General features: G+C 39.6%; 1 protein-coding gene across 1 annotated transcript in view; it reads right to left on the bottom strand.

The window, feature by feature from the left end:
* Nucleotides 1–6,437, bottom strand: part of Apoa2 (apolipoprotein A2) — a 450,260-nt gene that overhangs the window by 46,237 nt on the left and 397,586 nt on the right. The gene's annotated exons all lie outside the window — the stretch shown is intronic.

The raw sequence follows: 6,437 nt of genomic DNA, 5'->3' as shown, positions 1-6,437 counted from the left end.
AATATACATAATATAAAAATAATCATCTTGAAGATTTTAAACTATACAGTTCAGTGGTATTACAAAACACAAGTGATGTGTAACCATCATCACTATCTCCATGGTGATGGCTACACCATCACCATCCTTTTCATCTTGTAAAACTGAAACTCTATACCCTTTAAATAATAACTTCCGTTCCCTGAACACTACTCTTCTACTTTTTGTTTATGATTTCCCCTTACTTCTTAGTATTTACTCTTCCTTTCTTGATTCAAGAATATAGAAATCAAGTTGGGCATGGTGGTTCACACCTGTAATCCCACCTACTTGAGAGACAGAGGTGGGAGGATTGCAAATTTGAGCCCAGCCTAGACAAAGTCAGACCCTGTCTCAAAGGTAAAGTACAAAAGGGCATGGCTCAACAGGTAAAGTGCTTGCTAGGTTCAAGGCTCTGGGTTCAATCCCCAGTAATACACAGATACACACACACACACAGACGCGCACACACGCACACACAAATATAGAAATCAAAACCATGCAGCAGCCATGAATAAGAAACAAGGGATAATATCACTGAAAGGCAGCCTGTATCCCAAAGTTTATTACTGACAAGCAAGCCCAGGTTATGGGATACTAAGAGAATCAAGCAGTAATTCATGAAAAAGGCCTATTGTTAAAGTAAGTACCTCTTCCTGGTGCTAGAGAAAAGAAAGAAGTTTTACTTCCTTGGAGTCTGTTGAGAGTGTAATATAGTAATGAAGGTAGCCTTCTCAGCCTCACAAGTAAATAAAAGAATAATCTCACTGCCATACCTGGTGTGTGTCCTGGTAAAATAAGAGTATTTCCTGTTCCCTTGTTCCATGGATGAGATGAGAATTGACTGGAGCTGTACCTTGGTCTGCCCCTATGGATGCTGAGGCCAGGCAGTGCTATCTGATCCTGGTGATGTGGGCTTTTGAGAGTTGGCTGGTGCCAAGGCAGTGGTGGAATTCTCTGTCATCAGCGCTCCTCCAGCTTGGATTTGTTTTTTGTCACGCTGATCTGGAACCTATTGCTGAAGTGACTTTTCCTTCACCATCTCTTACTCCTTAAAGTGCTATTCTTGTCCTCATACATATTTTAATGAAGGACATAGTAGCAAACACATAATCACTGCTTTAGGAAAGATAGTTCTGACAAGGAAGAGAGACTTAGGCATCATTTGCTGAACCAATGGTAGTTCTCAATAAAGTTTCTAACATCTGATTTCTCTCTGCCACATTGCTTATTTCAGTCATGGACACTTGCATTGAGCCTCTTCTTTCTAGCATACCTGAAACTCTTCCTTGAGGTCAGCTCCTTGAGAGCTCCTTCTTGAGGCTCCAGAATCCTGCTTCTCTTCTCTGTCCCTTTAGTACATGCTGCTAAAGAAATGATCCTTGAGTACTAATCACTGAGTTTTTCTTGAGTACTTTATTTTGTGGAACAAAAAACTGTAAGTCTTTGGGTGCATTGGTGAATGCTGTTGTAAATGGCTTAGCAGAAGAGATAGGCAAAAGAAATAGTGGAGGAAGAAAGCCAAAAGAAGCCGGGTGCTGGTGGCTCACACCTGTAATCGTAGCTACTCAGGAGGCAGAGATAAGGAAGATCATGGTTAGAAGCCAGCCTAGGCAAATAGTTAGCAAGACCCTATCTCAAAAATACCCAACATAAAAAGTGGTGGTGGAGTGACTCAAGTGGTAGAGCACCTACCTAGTAAGTGTGAATTCCTGAGTTCAAACCCCAGTACCACCAAAAAAATAGAAAAAAGAAAACTAAAAGAAAAAAAAAGTTATACTCAACACTTCTGACACCAAATGTATGAGTTTTCCCCTCACATTACGCAATTCTCCAACTCTCCAGAGACCCTCGTCTACAATTCAATTATGACACTAACTACCTGGAGTTATTAATGCCATTTGTAAGACCCAGTTTGTGATCTGTACTTCTGGCCAGCCACCTGTAAATTAGGAAGTTCCTTAACCCCTTCTTCCTGTTTGACAATTTGCTAGAATGACTTATAGAACTCAGGAAAATGCTTAATTTTCTATTTTTGGTTTATTATAAAGGATACAGCTCAGGAACAGCCAAAGGAAAGAAATATGTAGAGCAATGTATGGGGATGGGGGTGCTTGGAGCCCTAGCTCAACAATCTGAAAGCTCTCTGAACCCTGAACATGGCTTCATTACATAAGCATGACTGATTAAATCTCTGACCGTTGGTGTTTCAATCAGTCTCCAGCCCCTCTCCCCTTCCTGGAGATCAGAGTGGGGCTGAAAGTTTCAATCCTCATATCAGAAGATTGAGTTCTCTGGCAGCTTCCTATTCTCCCAGAGACATCTTGTGAGTATAAACTCCAGTATAGTTGAAAGGGGCTTATTATGAATAAAAAAAAGATATTTCCCTCACCCTTATCACTCAGGAAATTCCAAGGGTTCTAAGATCTCTGTGCCAGGACCTAAGGATAAAAATCAAACATATTTATCTTACTATCTCACAGTGTCACACTCATACCACTCATTTCTGTTTTGGTGCTTTTTCAGTTGCATAAGGGTGACACAGCTGGGACTATAGTCCTGACCAAGGTGGAAGAGTTCTAGAGATCTAAGCAAGGGATAATATATTCCCAAAGCCCAAAGTTGGAGATGAGGGTATTTTGGGGGTGGGAATTCAGGCAGCCAAAGGGCAAGGATTCTGCTTTCTGTCCCACTCCTACTTTCAGAGCCTTGGTGTTGTTGCTGGGGAGCACTATTGACTTCATGCTGATCTTGCCGCAATGTAAAACCACTTCTTCCACTTCCATCTCTTCCATAGTTTCCTCTTGCTCCTTTTGGGGAGCTGCCATTTTTTCCCACTTCTTTGTTTCTCTACAACTCTTGCCCTTGCTTAGTTTTCCTTATTTCTGGAACTGTTTGCAGTCGGAGTGGCTCCAGGCAGCTTCCTCATCCCTGCTGTACTCAGTGTCTGAGAACCAGCGCTCACTGGACTCACTTTCCAGTGAGTTTCTGTCTTCCTGTCCTTCATCATCTCTCCAGATGTAGTCTCTCTGCTGTCTATGCCTCTAGAAACTAAGAGTTTGGGGATTAAGTAGTTTTCTTTTTATATTAAGTTGAATATCACTGATGCCTTTTTTTCTGATGTTCAAGTGACAGCTCTGACTCCAGAACTACAAAAGCAGAGAATCACAGTCTACAGATATGCAGACAATTATCTTGTTCACAAAACAGTGTTGTCTTGGCTCATTCCTCCTTGGCTATTTGTCTCTTGCAGTCATCAGGTTAGGATGGTATTGAGGTCCTTCGTTCCTCTCAGCCTTCTAGTCTTCCCTTAGTGCTTATTCATCATCATGATTGTTAATCAATTCAAGCTCTGAGAACGGAAAAGTAAAAGAATTTTATTCAGGGGTCTTAGGAAATGCAGTTAGGGAGATAGATCCAGATAGCATTGATTAAGTGTTTTGAAAGAGGCAGGGAAAGTGGGAGTTTATATACACAAGCATGCTGATTTATTGCAAAGCAGTGAAAATTTCTTTGTAGGAAAATTCTGTTGAGTGTTGAGAAAGAACAGGAGCAATGTGACCAATGGAAGATAAAGAAAAAAATGTATATGTGTAGTAAAAAGTGTTCAGAATATAAGAATATAAGAATATAAGAATCTCTTAATGCACACCTTGAGTCTCTGGACACATTGCACTTATCTGATCATCCCAGATGCCTTCCTAAAAAAAAAAGTTCACATTCCTAGGCACCAGCTTGAGAACTCCTCTTCCTTTAACAGCTTCCTGACTCCACTTTGCAAATATTTTCCAATGTTGTTTTCATTGTGATATTCCTTTTATTTTCACACAATCAAATCATCATCACCAATATCATCACCATCATAGGCCTTCCTAATTCACCAATCACCTAGATTTTCAAGAGCGAAGCAAGAGGAGCCATTCTTGCTAGGTCACCTGAGAGCATTCCTTTGTCAACTTAGGCTTCTTCATCATTAGGATCCTCAGGGATACTCATTCCCTGAGGTGATTCTCTACCTTCATGCTACCTGTAGGACATAATTGGTGATCATAGTAATAGCTAAAATTTGTAAAGTGCTGTGTGCCAGGTCTTGTTCTAAGCACTTTTGCATACAGTAACTTTTAATTCTTACAACTCTGTGGCATACATAGTACTAGCAGTGCCTGTTTCTGCAAGTGAGTAGTTGAACTAGGACCAGAACTCAGGCAGTCTGACTTTAGAATCTATGCTTTTTATACCACATTGATAAGAGACTGGATAATTGAAGGAGAGCCAGATTGACTGTCAAGGATGTTGTTTGACTTAGCTTAGAGGGCAGAGAGAGCAGGCATATCTACTTGGTCCCATATAGCCCAAACAGGTAAGATCTGGACCCTCTCCCTTCCGGGGAGGACCATATTCTGCCTTTGCCTGATTGCTCTAACAGACTCTTCCCAGAATTATATCAGTGCTTTGACATCCTTGCCCATCTGCCTCTCCAGTGATGCTCCAGGAAACATGTGCCAGAAAATGAAATACTCTAGAGTAGTGGGGCTCAGAACTTGGGACATTGGGCTGATGTGTAGGCAGAAAGCAGCATCAACAGTGAAAGGTATGGGTGTCCTGAACTGAAGTTAATCCCTTCTCTAACTCTTGGAAGGACCCAGGCCATATATGTTCCTCTAAATCAGTTCTCAACAGGAGGACATACTGCCCTCTAGGGGGTGTTTTGGGAATCTACTTTTTTGTTGTTTTGGTTGTCACAATGCTTTTGTGTTTGTTTTTGTTTTTGTGTAGTGGTGGCATTGGTGGCGGTGGAGGCTCCTTGTAGTTACTGTCCAGGAATGAAGGATCCTAGACAATACTTCAATAACCAGGATAGTATGAGAGGATTGTGCCACGTTCAAATGACTTTAAAAGTCATGGAATAGCATCTGCTTTGCAAGCATGAAGCCCTGAGTTCAAACCCCAGTCCCACCAAAAAAAGTCATGGAGCTGGTGGAGTGGCTCAAGTGGTAGTGCGCTTGCCTAGCAAACATGAGGCCCTGTGTTAAAACCCTAGAACTACCAAAAAAGAGTCTTGATTTCTTTTTTTTAAAAAAGAAATAAATTTTTATTGTTTATAAATTAACCAGTCTTGGGCATTTTGTTATACAGTACACAAATGGACTAAGGTGAGGGGTACATCTGTTTGTTTGTTTTTGTAATTGAAATAAAATATACATAACACAAAGTTTATCATCTTTACAATTGTGAAATCTCCAGAAACTTCTCATCTTGCAAAAATGAAACTACACCATTAACAATTTCCCATTTCCTCCTCCCATATTCAGCCCCTAACAATTAGCATTCTGCTGTCTGTTTCTATGAATTCAATTTCTCCATATACCTCATATAAGTAGAATCATACAGTTTTTGTCATTTTGTCATTTGTGGTTTACATCACTTAGTATAATGTCAAAGGTTCATCCTTTTAATAGCTTGTGTCAGAATTTCCTTCCTTTTTAAAGGCTGAATAGTGTACTGTATGTATGTATTACATTTTGTTTGCCCAGTCATTCATCAATGGGCATTTGAGTTGCTTCCATCTTTCACCATGGTGGACAGTGTTGATCTGAGCATGGGGGTACAGGAGTATCCTTTTTAAATTGAATTTGAACTACTTAATGATAAAGGCTAGGCCTCGACCATCTCTAGAGCTATCAAAGTATCTGACATGTGAGGGGCACACAAGAAATACTTCTCTCAAGTAAATAAGATAGGACTCAGTTCCTAAGGTAAAGTGAAATACTAATCATCTTTGACACAAAGTTGCAAAATGCACAGTAGAAAATTCACACAGTGCAGCAGAGTCTTGATTTCTTAAAAGTCATGGATATTAATGTAGGTGAGAAGCCCATTATTATCTGAGAGAGCATATGACCTAACTCCATTTTAAATGCAAAGTATTTTTGTGCCACTTTAGGCCTTGGATTTCCCAGAAATGAGACTAATGTATACAGTGAAGGAACTTTATAATCTGTTTGGAATTTTATTGAGTTGTTTACTTTTTCAGAAATTCATGTCATCAATGACAACACTGCTCGAGGTATTTGAGTTACTGATACCTATGTCCTTATTAATTTACTTTTGCTGCTGCTGAATGTTCATGAAAGTACATGAAAATGATTCCATGTAAAGGTTTCAGGCTCTGGCTTCTACATTATATGCTTCCAGTAGAGTCATGCTTTAATACTGCATATTAAAATACTTATAATTTTATTACAAATTAGTCTTTTATTTCTACAATAATACAGAGTATCATATTTACTCTTTGAAATTAAATATATAGATTATATTACACATGAATTTCATTTCAAGATAGTAAAAGGGCACCAGTTCTGAGAGAGTAAGGAACTATTGCCCTAGGTGTTAGAAAGCCATGCCACAGGAGATAAAAG

The sequence above is a fragment of the Castor canadensis genome, chromosome 11 (assembly GCF_047511655.1).
Source record: "Castor canadensis chromosome 11, mCasCan1.hap1v2, whole genome shotgun sequence".
NCBI lineage: Eukaryota > Metazoa > Chordata > Mammalia > Rodentia > Castoridae > Castor > Castor canadensis.
This window is presented reverse-complemented; position numbering and strand designations above follow the sequence as displayed.